Source organism: Chiloscyllium plagiosum, unplaced genomic scaffold, assembly GCF_037043375.1.
Source record: "Chiloscyllium plagiosum isolate Xiang-an unplaced genomic scaffold, Cpla_swu_hap1 HiC_scaffold_39, whole genome shotgun sequence".
Classification (NCBI taxonomy): domain Eukaryota; kingdom Metazoa; phylum Chordata; class Chondrichthyes; order Orectolobiformes; family Hemiscylliidae; genus Chiloscyllium; species Chiloscyllium plagiosum.
Window position 1 is genome coordinate 92,853,304 of NW_028270177.1, and position 12,967 is coordinate 92,866,270.

The following is a 12,967-nucleotide window of genomic DNA, read 5'->3' on the forward strand; positions in this document are numbered from 1 at the left end:
TGTCCCCCCCTCTGTCCCCCACTCTCTGTCCCCCAGTCTCTGTTCCCCTCTCTCTGTCGTCCCCTCTCTGTCCCCCTTTCTCTGTCCCCTCTCTCTGTTCCCTCTCTCTGTTCCCTCTCTCTGCCCCCTTTCTCTGCCCCACCGCTCTCTGTCCCCTCTCTTTCTGTTTCCCCTCGGTCCCCCTCTCTCTGTACCCCGCTCTCTGTCTCCCTCTATCTGTCCCTCCTTTCTGTGCCCCCTCTCTGTGTCCTTCCTCTCTCTGTCCCGCCCCCGTCCCCACTTTCTCTCTCTGCCCCCCTCTGTCTGTTACCCTCTCTCTTTCCCCCCTCTCTGAACCCCTCTCTCCCTCTGTCCCCTCCGCTCTGTCCCCATCGCTCTGTCTTCCTCCCTCTGCCCCCGCGCTCTGTCCCCTCCCACTGTCCCGCCACTCTGTCCCCCTACTCTGTCCCACTACTCTGTCCCCCACTCTGTCCCCCAACTCTCTGATTCTTTCTATCTCACCCCTCTGTCTGTCCCCCTATCTATCTGTCTCCCTCTCTCTGTCCCCCCTCTCTGTCCCCCTCCCTCTGCCCCCTCTCTCTCTGTCCCCCCTCTCTGTCCACATCTCTCTGCTCCGCCTCTCTCTCCACCCTCTGTCTGTACCCCTCTCTCTGTCCCTCCCTCTCTGTCCCTCCCTCTCTGTCCCCTCTCCCTCTCTGTATTCCCTCTCTCTCCCCCTGTCTCTCCCCTCTCTCTCTGTACTCCCTCTCTCTCTGTTCCACTCTCTCTGTCAGCCCTCTCTTTCTGCCTCCCTCTCTGTCCTCCTCTCTGTCCCCCGTCTCTCTCCCACACTCTCTCACTCCCCCTCTCTCTCTGACCCCCTCTCTGTACCCCTCTCTGTCCACCCTCTCTCTGTCCCTCTCTCTCTGTCCCCGCTCTCTCCGTCCCACCCTCTCTGTCATCCCCCACTCTCTGTCCCGCCTCTCTCTCTCTGTCCCCTCCCTCTCTGTCCCCCTCCTTCTCTGCCCCCTCTCTCTGCCCCCCTCGTCCACCCCTCTCTGTTCCCCACTCTCTGAACCCTTCTATCTCACCCCTCTGTCTGCCCTCTCTATCTGCCCCCGATCTCCACCACCCCCTCTGTCCCCCTCTTTCTATCCCCCTCTCTCTGTCCCCTTATCTCTCTTTCCCCTCTCTCTCTGCCCACGTCTCTCTGCCCCCCTGTTCCGCCTCTGTTTGTACCCCTCTCTCTGTCCCCTCGCTGTCTGTCCCCCGCGCTCTTTCCCCCCACTCTCTGTTCCCCCTCTCTGCCCACCTCTCTCTGTTGCCCTCTCTCTTTTCCCACTCTCTCTGTCCCCCCCTCTCTCCCTTCTCTCTCTGTCTTCATCTCTCTGCCCCCCTCTGTCTGTCACCCCTCTCTCTGTCCCCCCTCTCTCTCTCTGTCACCCCCCTCTGGCCCCCTTTCTCTCCCCTCTCGCTTTGTCCCCATCTCTCTCTGTCCTCCTCTCTGTGTCCTCCTCTCTCTATCCCCTCTCTCTGTCCCCACTCTCTCTGTCCCCCTCTCTCTGTCCCCTCGCTCTGTGTCCTCTCGCTCTCTGTCCCACCGCTCTTGCCCCCTCGCTCTCTGTCCACCCTCTCTCTGTTGTCCTCTATCTGTCACTCCCTGTGTGCCCACTCTATCTCCCTCCTCTCTCTGACCCCATCTCTGTCCCCGTCCTTCTGCCCCTGCTCTCTGCCCCCCTGTCCCCCCTCTCTCTGTCCCCCTCTTTCTGTCACCCCCTCTCTGTTCCCCACTCTCTGTCCCCCTCTCTCTGTCGCCTGTCTCCCTGTCCCCCCGCTGTCTGATCCCCCCTCTCTCTGTACCCCTCACTCTCTGTCCCTCCCTCTCTGTACACCTCTCTCTCTGTCCCCTCTCTTTGTTCCCCCTCTCTCTGTCCCCACTCTCTCTGTCCCCCCTCTCTACCACTCCACTCGCTGTCCCCACTCTATCTGCTCCCTCTCTCTCCCCCTCTCTGTCCCCGCCTCTCTGTCATGATCCCCGCTGTCCTCCCTCTCTCTGGCCCCCTCTCTGTCCACTCCTCTCTGACCCGCCTCTCTCTGTCCCCTCTCTTTCTGTCCTCACTCCACTCTGTCTCCCTTTTCTGTCCCTTCCCTCTCTGTCACTCCCTCTCTCGCACCCCTCTGTCCCCCTCTCTCTGTTCCCCCTCTATGTCCGCCCTCTCCGTCTCCCCTCTCTCTCCCCGTCTCTCACTCTGTACTCCCTCTCTCTCTGTTCCACTCTCTCTTTCCCCCTCTCTCTCTGCCAACCTGTCTGTCCTCCTCTCTGTCCTCCCTCTCTCTCTCCCACTCTCTCTCTGTCTCCCTCTCTCTCTGCCCCCCTCTCTCTGTCCCCCTCTCTCTGTTCCCCTCTCTCTGTCCCACCCTCCCTGCATCCCATCTCTCTGTCCACCCATCTCTCTGTCACCCCCACTCTCTGTCCCGCCCCTCTCTCTGCCCCCTCCCTCTCTGCCCCCGCCCACCTCTCTCTGTTCCCCAATCTCTGACTCCTTCTATCTCACCCCTCTGTCTGCCCTCTCTCTCTGTCCCCCGCTCTCCGTACCCCCCTCTCTGCCCCCTCTCTCAGTTCCCCTCTCTCTGTGTCCCCTCTCTCTCTCTCCACGTCTCTCTGTCACCCCCTCCCTGTCCCCCTCTGTCTCTACCTCTCTCTCTCCCTCCCTCTCTGTTCCCCGCTCTCTCCCCCTCTCTGTCCCTCCTCTCTCTGTTCCCCTCTCTCTGCCCCCTCTGTCTGTCCCCCACTCTGTGCCCCCTCTCTCTGTCACCCTCTCTGTCTACTCTATCTGCCCCCCCGTCTCCTGTCTCTTTCCCCCTCTCTCTGTCCCCCCTCTCTCTGCCCTCATCTCTGTCTGTCCCCCCTCTGTCCCTCTCTCTGTCCCCCTCTCTCTCCACCTTCTCTCTCTGTTCCCCACTCTCTCTGCCCCACTCTCTGTACCCCCTCTCTCTGTCCCCCTCTCTCAGTCTCCCATCTCTGCACTCCCTCACTCTGTCCCGCTTCATTCTCTGTCTCCCCTCTCTCTGTCTACCCCTGTCTCTGCCCCCTCCCTCTCTGTCCCCCCCTTCTCTGCGCCCCCCTCTCTGTCCACCTCTCCGTGTCCCCCCTCTCTCTGTCCCCTGCTCTCTCTGCCCCCTCTCTCCGCTCACCTCTCTGTCACCCTTTCTGTCCCCGTCTCTCTGTCCCCCTCTTTCTCCCGCCTCTCCGTCCCTCCTCTCTATCCCCCCACTCTCTGTACCCCTCTCTCTGTACCCCCTCTCTCTGTCACCCCCTCTCTGTGTCCCACTCTCTGTCCCCATGTCTCTGTCCCCCTCTCTCTATCACCCCGTCTCCCGTCTGTCCCCCTCTGTCCACCGCTCTCTGTCCCACTCTCTATCCCCCCACTCTGTCCCCCACTCTCTGACCCCTTCTATCTCGCCCCTCTCTCTGTACCTCTCTCTCGCCGTCCCCCCCTCTCTGCCCCCGCTCTCTGCCCCTCTCTCTCTGTGCCCTCGCTCTCTGTCCCCTCGCGCTCTTTCCCCCAGCTATCTGCTCCCCTCTCTGCCCCCTCTCTCTTTCCCCGCCCTCTCTCTCCCACCTCTCTCTCTGTCCGCATCTCTCTGTGTCCCCTCTTTCTGCCCCCCCCCCCCGTCTGCCTGTCCCCTCTTTCTGCCCCCCCACTCTGTCCCCCCACTCTCTGACCCCTTTTTTCTCACCCCTTTCTTTTTCCCTCTCTCGCTGTCCCCCTCTCTCTGTCCCCCTCTCTCTGTCCCCACACTCTCTCCCCCCCCCCGCTCACTGTTCCCCTCGTTCTGTCCCCCCGCTCTCTGTCCCTCTCTCTGTCCCCTCGCTCTCTGTCCCCCCGTGCTCTTTCCCCCCGCTGTCTGCCCCACCTCTCTGCCCCCCTCTCTGTTGCCCTCGCTCTTTCCACACTTTCTCTGTCCCCCTCTCTCTCCCTTCTCTCTCTGTCCTCATCTCTCTGCCCCCCTCTGTCTGCCCCTCTCTCTGTCCCCTCTCTCTGTCCCCCCTCTCTCTCTGTCATCCCACTCTTGCCCCCTCTCTCCCCCCCCGCTCTGTCCTCAATCTCTCTGTCCTCCTCTCTCTGTCCTCCTCTCTCTATCCCTTCTCTCTGTCCCCGCTCTCACTGTCCCCCGGTCTCTGTCCCCCTCTCTCTGTCCCCTCGCTCTATGTCCCCCCGCTCTTGCCCCCTCGCTCTCTGTCTCCACTCTCTCTGTTGTCCTCTATCTGTCACCACCTGTCAGCCCCCTCTATCTCCCTCCTCTCTCTGTCCCCATCTCTGTCCCCGTCCTTCTGCCCCTCTCTCTGTCCCCCCTCTACCCCTCTCTCTGTCCTCCTCTCTCTGTCCCCTCTCTATTTCCCCCACTCTCTGTCCCCGCTCTCTGTCCCCTCTCTCCCTCCCCCCACCCTCTGTCACCCCCTCTCTGTTCCCCACTCTCTGTCTCACTCTCTCTGTCCCCTGTCTCCCTGTCCCCCGCTGTCTGCCCCCCTCTCTGTTACCGTCTCTCTGTATCCCTCTCTCTGTCACCCTTTCTCTGCCATGCTCTCTCTGTACCCCGCCCTCTGTCCCCCCTCTCTCTGTCCTCCATCTCTGTCCCCCACGCTCCCTGTGCCCCCTCTCTCTCCTCCCCCCCCCCTCTGGTCCCCTCTCCGTCCCCCTCTCTCTGTACCCCCTACGCCCCGTCTCTGTCACGCCAATCTGTACACCCTCTCTCTGTAACCCCTCTCTCTGTTCCCCTCTAGCTGCCCCCTCTCTCTGCCGCACTCTCTGTCTCCCTCTTCTCTGTCCACCCCCTCTGCCCCCTCTCTCTGTCACTCCTCTATCGCCCATCTCTCTGTCCCCCGTCTCTCTATACCACCTGTCTCTCTGTCCCCCTCTCTCTGTTCCGCTCTCTCTTTACGACCTCTCGCTCTGCCCACTCTCTCTCTGTCCCCCTCTCTGTCCCCCCTCTCTCGGCCCCCGCTCTCCCTCTATCCCTCTCTCTCTGTCCCCCTCTCTGTCCCCACTCTCTCTGTACCCCTATCACTGCCCTCTCTATTTCTCTGTCACGGCCCTCTCTCTCTGTCCCCCCTCTCTGTGTCCTCCCTCTCTGTCCCCTCTCTCTCTGTCCCCGTCTCTGATCCCCCTCTCAGTACCCCTCTCTCTGTCCCCCCACTCTGTCCCCCCGCTCTCTGTCCCCCGCTCAGTGTCCCCTACTCTCTGTCCACCACTCGCTGTACCCACCTCTCTGGTCACTCTCTCATTATGACCTCCCCTATTTCTCTCTCTCTCGCTCCCTCACCTTATCTTTCCCTTGCCCCCCATCTCTCTCTCTCTCTCTCTCTCTCTCTCTCTCTCTCCCTCTCCCTGCTCCTTCACTCTCCCTCCACCTTCTCTCACTCTCGATCACCCTACCTCGGTCTCTCTTTCTCCCCACCTCTCTCTGTTTCTCTCTGATTAAATCTCTCTCCCTCCTGCCCCACCCTCTCTTTCTCTCACACACACTCTGTCTCCCTGACGCGTCCCTCTCCGTCAAATCCAGAGACTGTGTTTGGGGGTGTGGGGTGGGGCGGTGTGGTGTTGGTAGTGTGGCTGCATGTGGTTGGAGGGGTGGTTGTGAGATGATAGAGAGATGTGGGAGGTGGGAAGAGGGGGAAAATGGGGTAGAGATGGAATTGCGGGAGGGACACAGACTGCAGGACATAGAGAGAGTGTAAGGAGGGGGAGAGGAATGAGTGGAGGGAGGTGGAGAAACCAGGGTTGGGTGTGTGTGTGAGAGAGAGGTGGACGAGGGAGAGTGAAAGGGGAGGTGGTATGAAAGAGAGAGTGTGCAGATAGAGAGGGAGAGAAATGAGGAGAAAGAGTGGGGGGGAGGAAATGGGAGGTCTGGTTGGAGTGGGGAGGACAGAGGGAGTTAAACCCAGCTGCTGAACGCAGGGCGCAGTGCCCTCCCCTTCCCCGAGGACCAGGACTTGGGGCTGAGTCTGTCTCTCTCCAGCTCAGCTTCTCCAACACAAAGACACATAACAACATCGGTCACTCTGCTGCTCAGCACGCTTTAATCAACATTTTTATTGTTTACAAATGGAAGTGATGGGTACAGTAAGTGGGATGGTGCCTTTTCTCACTGGCCCGTGAGTTGTGAGAAACATTGAAATGTTTCCCTGTAATCCCCCTATGGGATAAGGATGGACAAACCAGCTCTACCCTCAGTCTGTTCAATAGAGACAGGCTGCTCCATCGCTGAAACACTGAACTGAAATGAAAAAATCCCGGATGGATTGATTAATGAGGGAATTTGATTGAGGGGTGGATTTGGGTGAAGGGATATTTCAGCACATTCTTCAACTGCTGCCTGAACTTAGTCTGGGTCACGGCATAAATCGCGGTGTTTGTGCAACAACTGAGGAGCTGCAGCATGAAGCCCAAATCCTGCACAAAGGCATCGAGATACACAGGGGAATACACAATATCCCACATCCGTCTCCATATAGAATATAGCATTAACGTTGACCATAACAGGATGAAATTGGCCGAGATCACAAACAGTAAAATGATGGATTTTTTTCGGTTTCTCATTTCTGTGTCAGACTGAGCGTCCCCATTGGTGTGAGCGCGGAGTCTCCTGTGGGCTCTACTGGTCACTAAAATGTGTCTGACGGTGAGAACATTGAGCAGCAGAATCCGGAGAAATGGGACACACGGGGTTGGAATGTGGTGGAGGAACTCGATTGTGACCCAGACAATGGAGAGTCGAACAGCGACTGTTACATCACAAAACCAGGGGCCGTTCTCCAGCCAATACCGAGCCGAGAGCATGAAATACCAGGAAATGTTCTTTAAACAGCTCAGCACAGTCACTGCTCCCAGAACCACAGCCGCCGTTTTCTCACTGCAATATTAACTTTTCAGCTTCTGGCAACAAATGGCCACAAACCGATCAAAGGTGAAAGTGACGGTGAACCAGGCAGAGCAGTCAGTGGCTGCATAAAACAGGACGGCGTGGATATTACACACGGGGACGGAGTCCCTCAGGAAATAAAACTGTTCCCGATAAACAATGGGAATGAGTCTCAGTATCAGGTCGAGGATAATGACCAGTAGATCCGCCGCTGCCATGGCCCCCAGGTAACGTCTGACACATGGAGACAATCCACAATCTTTATAAAGCAGGACGTAGATGGTCACTACGTTAACTGCGAGGAAGGAAAACAAACCCATTATCCATCAGCCTGGAGGCAAAGGGACCCGCTTGATCGGGGACCCAGTGAGATTTTCAAATGTGTCCCTGTATTCAGGGATTTATTAAAATAATTGGAGCTGGAATAACAAATGGGAAGGTTGGAATTACTGACAAAAATGTGACATAAACCACAAGAAACCCTCCCTCCCCAAACACACAGAGACACATCCATAAGGACAGATGGTTTCTAGAACATTTTCACACACTCGATCACTCGAGAGCAGACACAGGTCACTCCTTCCCAGTTCCTAATACGGAGGGTGGAAACGTTGCTGTCCTGAAGGATTTTCTCCCAGTTTCCTGAAGACAAACGGAGCTTGGGAATTTCTGTATTTTGGTCTAAATTGTGGTCGATCCTGTGTCGTGGAGAAATGTAAACGCAGGGAAAACATATTCACCCCTTTAACTGCCTGAGGGGCCTTCGGAACAGTGTCTCCTTCTCCCTGGAACGGGATCTCTTCCCTCGGGATCTTATCATTTGTTCAATTCACTGACGTCCGGCCATTCACAAACAATGTCACGGACAGAACGTTCCGGGGAATGTCAGTTATAGAATGTTGGGGACAGAACGTTCCGGGGAATGGCAGTTATAGAATGTTGGGGATAGAACGTTCCGGGGAATGTCAGTTATAGAATGTCAGGGACAGAACGTTCCGGGGAATGTCAGTTATAGAATGTCGGGGATAGAACGTTCCGGGGAATGTCAGTTATAGAATGTTGGGGACAGAACGTTCCGGGGAATGTCAGTTATAGAATGTTGGGGACAGCACGTTCCGAGGAATGTCAGTTATAGAATGTCGGGGACAGAACGTTCCGGGGAATGTCAGTTATAGAATGTCGGGGACAGAACGTTCCGGGGACTGTCAGTTATAGAATGTCAGGGACAGAACGTTCCGGGGAATGTCAGTTATAGAATGTCGGGGACAGAACGTTCCGGGGAATGTCAGTTATAGAATGTTGGGGACAGCACGTTCCGGGGAATTCCTTGACCTGTCCATCACTTTCCCCCCTACCCACCCCACCAACATGATGTACTGTGCCGGGGAACACTGTAACATTAATGGGGTGAGAGACTGAGGGTCCAATCACAGGAATGGGAACTAAAGGCATTGCCAGATCAGCTGAAATGGTTAGATACACCACATTCTCAATCCACCTCACAGAACCAGCCAGATATCCCCAGAGGGGATATCTGTTCACCGTGGAACACTGTGCAGACCAGGCCAGTGTACTGCTCATTACAACCCAACAATCTGTCCAGATTCATCCATTGCCCTGGTCAATACAGTCCAGTAATCAGTCCAGAGTGGAACACTGCGCAGACCACAGCAGTGCATTGATCTATAAACCCAGACTATATATCTGTCTGGCGCAGTGAGCTGTACATACCACAGCAGGGCATTGATCTGTAACCCCGGACTAGATATCTGTCCAGCACTGGGAGCTGTGCAGACCACAGCAGTGCACTAATGTGTGAATCTGAAACAAATATCCCTCCAGCATGGGTAGCTGCACAGACCACATCATGGCATTATCTATAAACCTCAACCAGTTAGTCTGACCAGCACAGCGACCTGTCCAGTGGTCACCCGTGAATTAATCTGTAAGCCAGGAGCAGTTATCCTCCCAGCATGTAGGACTGTGTACCCCACCCCAGTGCATTGATCTCCAAACCAGGAGCTGTTACCCTCCCAGCATATAGGACTGTGTACCCCACCCCAGTGCATTGATCTGCAAACCAGGAGCAGTTACCCTCCCCGCATGTAGGACTGTGTACACCATCCCAGTACATTGATCGGTAACCCAGGAGCAGTTACCCTCCCAGCATATCGAACTGTGTACACCACCCGAGTGCATTGATCTGTAAACCAGGAGCAGTTACCCTCCCAGCATGTAGGTCTGTGTACACCACCCCAGTGCATTGATCTGTAAACCAGGAGCAGTTACCCTCCCAGCATGTAGGACAGTGTACCCCACCCCTGTGCATTGGTCTGTAAAACAGGAACTGTTACCCTCCCAGCATGTAGGACTGTGTACCCCACCTCTGTGCATTGGTCTGTTAACCAGAAACAGTTACCCTCCCCGCATGTAGAGCTGTGTATACCACCCCAGTGCATTGGTCTGTAAACCTGAGTAGTTACACGTCCAGCATGTAGGACTGTGTACACCACCCCAGTGCATTGATCTGTAACACTCCTTGCTTAGCGTGGAGAAAATTGCAGCCCATATTGGAAGTGAAAGGATGTGCAGCTCTCATCCATTTACAGCTCCATCTCTCCATTGTACCATGATAAAGGGGTGCTGTGGGTATGTTTGCAATGGGGAAAAGTGTTGTTTTTGCAGATATAGAAAAAGCATACAGAAAAGGGGTACAGCAAGAGAACTATTAACTCTGCAGATATTTAGGGAAGAGCATCTCCTCTTTTCATTGCATAATTACGCATAATTAAGTACTAACTTTAATGTAGATTTATTAAAGGAAATAATTCCTTTTGCCATAATGTTTAAAACAACAGTTTCAGCCAAAAGTTAAGATTACTGAAATATAAGCGAAATACCAAAAAGATACATTGTTAAGATGTATGTACAAGAATGGAATGTATCTATGGACAATGAAAGAAGTTACAAAGGGGAACATCGAGATAAGCGTTTAGCCTTATGACAGCATGTTAAAGGGAGAAAATTGCCAACTTGGAAAAAAGGGAGTAATGGACGTAGAGCATAGATGGGTAGAGGCGAAATAGTAAGAGAGATTGGGTAATTGCGAGTCTGGAGAGATGACCTCACTCAGCACAAAGGGTATAACTGTCCACTAACCTCAGGTCTAATTTGTTCATTGAAGCCTTTACTTGCAAGTTCGTAATAAATTGTCTTATTTCCAGTTTTGGTGGTCTCGTCTAAATTTTATTGATTTTGTTTCTAAGAGCTGTAAACATCACATGCCAGAGAGAGATGGCGGGGGAATCAGTTTAAATATCATCACATGGGAGGGGTTTGGGGTATAGACAGAGAAGGGGTGACTGAGAGACAGTATCATGGAAGGATGTGTTCCCAGGTTTCAGAATGCTGAAATGCAGACACTTTGATAGCATCCTGTAACATGAGCCAGTCTTCCTGTACAACTACAACATGACGTTCCAATTCTGATACACAAAGGTCTGACCGATGAAGACATATATTTGATGCAAATTTTAAAGAATTAAACCTGACAGCCTAGGTTTCTGTACTACAGCACTGCCAAAGGCTCTACTTTTAATTGTATAGGTCCTACTCTTGTTTGATTTACCAAATCCAATACCTCGCATTAATTCAAACTAAACTCCATCAGCCACCTCTCAGCCCAGTGAGTGATATTACTGCCTCCTCACCCTCCCCCTTAAATTTTAAAACGCCCATCCGTCTCCAGGATGCCTGCACACTCTGGCCTTGATTTTCATAAACACCCAGAGCTTGGGTTGCCTTGTGTGTTTTGGGGGAGGAGGGACAGATTGCTGACACTGTCAATGGGGAGGAGAGGCTGGACAGTAATCAGCGACCTAGTGTCATTTCATTGGTTTAGGAAGAGGGCAGTCGCACGTTAGAGGTGGGTAATAGTGCTCGGTGTTTTGGGACCAGAAATTATGCTTTTTCGTTGTCTGTAGTGTTCAGTGATAAAAATCTATTCGTGACTCTTCATTGGGCAGACTGTGACTGCAGGATTTCTTTCTTTAATATTGTAGATTACAGATAATAGCGATTGAAGACGTTCATAGCTAATTTCGATAGCACAGCACGTGCACTCAATATCACCACATGGAAGGGGTTTGGGGTATAGACAGAGAAGGGGTGACTGAGAGACAGTATCTTGCATTTGTTTAACAATACAAAGTGTTTTGTGTAGTTCAGTTATGGTAACCTGATTATAATAAATCCACACTGAGCTGAAAGCGGACACTTAAAATATGACCCAAGTCTGGGTATGATAGTGTAGAGGGTAGTGTCCCTGGCTCTGAACCAGAACTCTGGATTTGATTTTAATTCCTGAACTTGTGTAGTAGTGTTGCTAGCTCTGGACTAGACAGCCTGGATTCAAGTCCTGTCTGTTGCAGAGGTATGTCCCAGCATGTCAGAACAGGCTGATGAGCAAACACACAGGAGAATAATGTTACAGCTTTATAGGTATTGCCCAGTGATGCTAGTGTCCCTACCTCCGAGCACAAAGGTCTCGGTGTAAATCCCACAGAAGTGTCTCATGATACATTTGAACAAACTGATTAAACTGGTTGTAGAATTGTGACCTGATGGAGAAAGAAGTGTCAGTATTGAATTTCAGAATTTAGGCCCGGAATGACCTCGCATAGCTATTCGTGTTGATTGGAGTCACATCTTGCAGCAGCAGAGGTTTATAAAATCAGAATGGTCATGGATAGGTTGAGTAGTCAGGGTTTTCCCCAGGTTAGGGGCGTTCAAAACTAGAGGGCATTGGTTGAAAGTGAGAGGGGAAAGGTTTTGATGATGCCTAGAGGACACCTTTTCACACAGAGGGTGGTGTGCGTATGGAATGAGCTGCCAGAGGAAGTGGTGGAGGCTGGTACAACTGCAGCATGTAAAAGGCATCTGGGTACTGACAGGCCTGCCGAGCTTTACCCGCAATTTCTGTATTTCTTTTAAAAATGCATTCATTTTAAGACAGGTATTCTAAATGCGTTAAATATTTTATTTTTTAATGACACAGGGGCATATAAACATATTTTCAAATTGACCAAGACCATTTTCTGCTCAGGGTATGGCTCTGTGCGAGATGGCAACAATGATGCATCGACATGGAACCGGGAATGTGATGGAGACATAGTTTGGACATGATACAAGGAGACCTCATATGATCCAGTTTGGGAGAGGATTACATTATTATGTGATTCAACTCAGAGAGAGAGACAATGAAATCTTCCTGAGAAGGAATGGCCAATTACACACTCTCTCTCTCCCTCATTATTCCTCATCACAGCAATGTGTGTGAGCTAAAAAAAAAACACATATACGGTCATCATTACCATCCTCATTTTTAAAGAATTCATGCAGTGTGGAAACAGGCCCTTTGGCCCAACAAGCCCATACCAAACTTCCAAACAGTAACCTTGCCAGGCCCATTCCCTGAGATTTACTTCTGACTAATGCACCTAACCTAGAAATCCCTGAATACGATAGACAACTTAACATGATCAATCCACCTAATGTACACAGTTTGAGCTGTGGGAGGGAACTGGAACACCTATTAGAAGCTCACGCAGTCAAAGGGAGAATGTACAAACCCCACACAGATAGTCGCCCGAGGCTGGAATAGAACCCCTGTTCCTTGTGCTGTGAGGTAGCAGTGCTAACCACTGAGCCACTGTGCTACCCTTTGGGTGATCACTGACCAGAATTCATTGGAATCTTCTCACTGCCTATGGCAAAGGGAATTCAGCCAAATCCAACTGTCCCAGGATGCAATCCCATTGCGAGCAGCTTGTGTGAGTAGAATATCTTCAGAAGCCGAATCACATTTTGGACAATCTCTCAATTTTTCCTTTTGTCATAAGTTACACTAATATTTGGACAATGTTCTTTCAACTTCAAATTGCAGAGATTGTGCGTGTGTGTGTGTGTGTCTCAGCATTTTAAACAGGGAAATATCGATTATACATTTGCAGTACCCAAACAGTTTGCCATTCATCTTTCCATCATAGTTTGAGTAACGTTGCTC

General features: G+C 52.5%; 1 pseudogene; it reads left to right on the forward strand.

Moving 5' to 3' along the window:
• LOC148138816 (uncharacterized) overlaps positions 1 to 12,076 on the forward strand; it is a 56,916-nt pseudogene extending 44,840 nt beyond the window's left edge.
• The last annotated feature ends 891 nt before the right edge of the window (positions 12,077 to 12,967 follow it).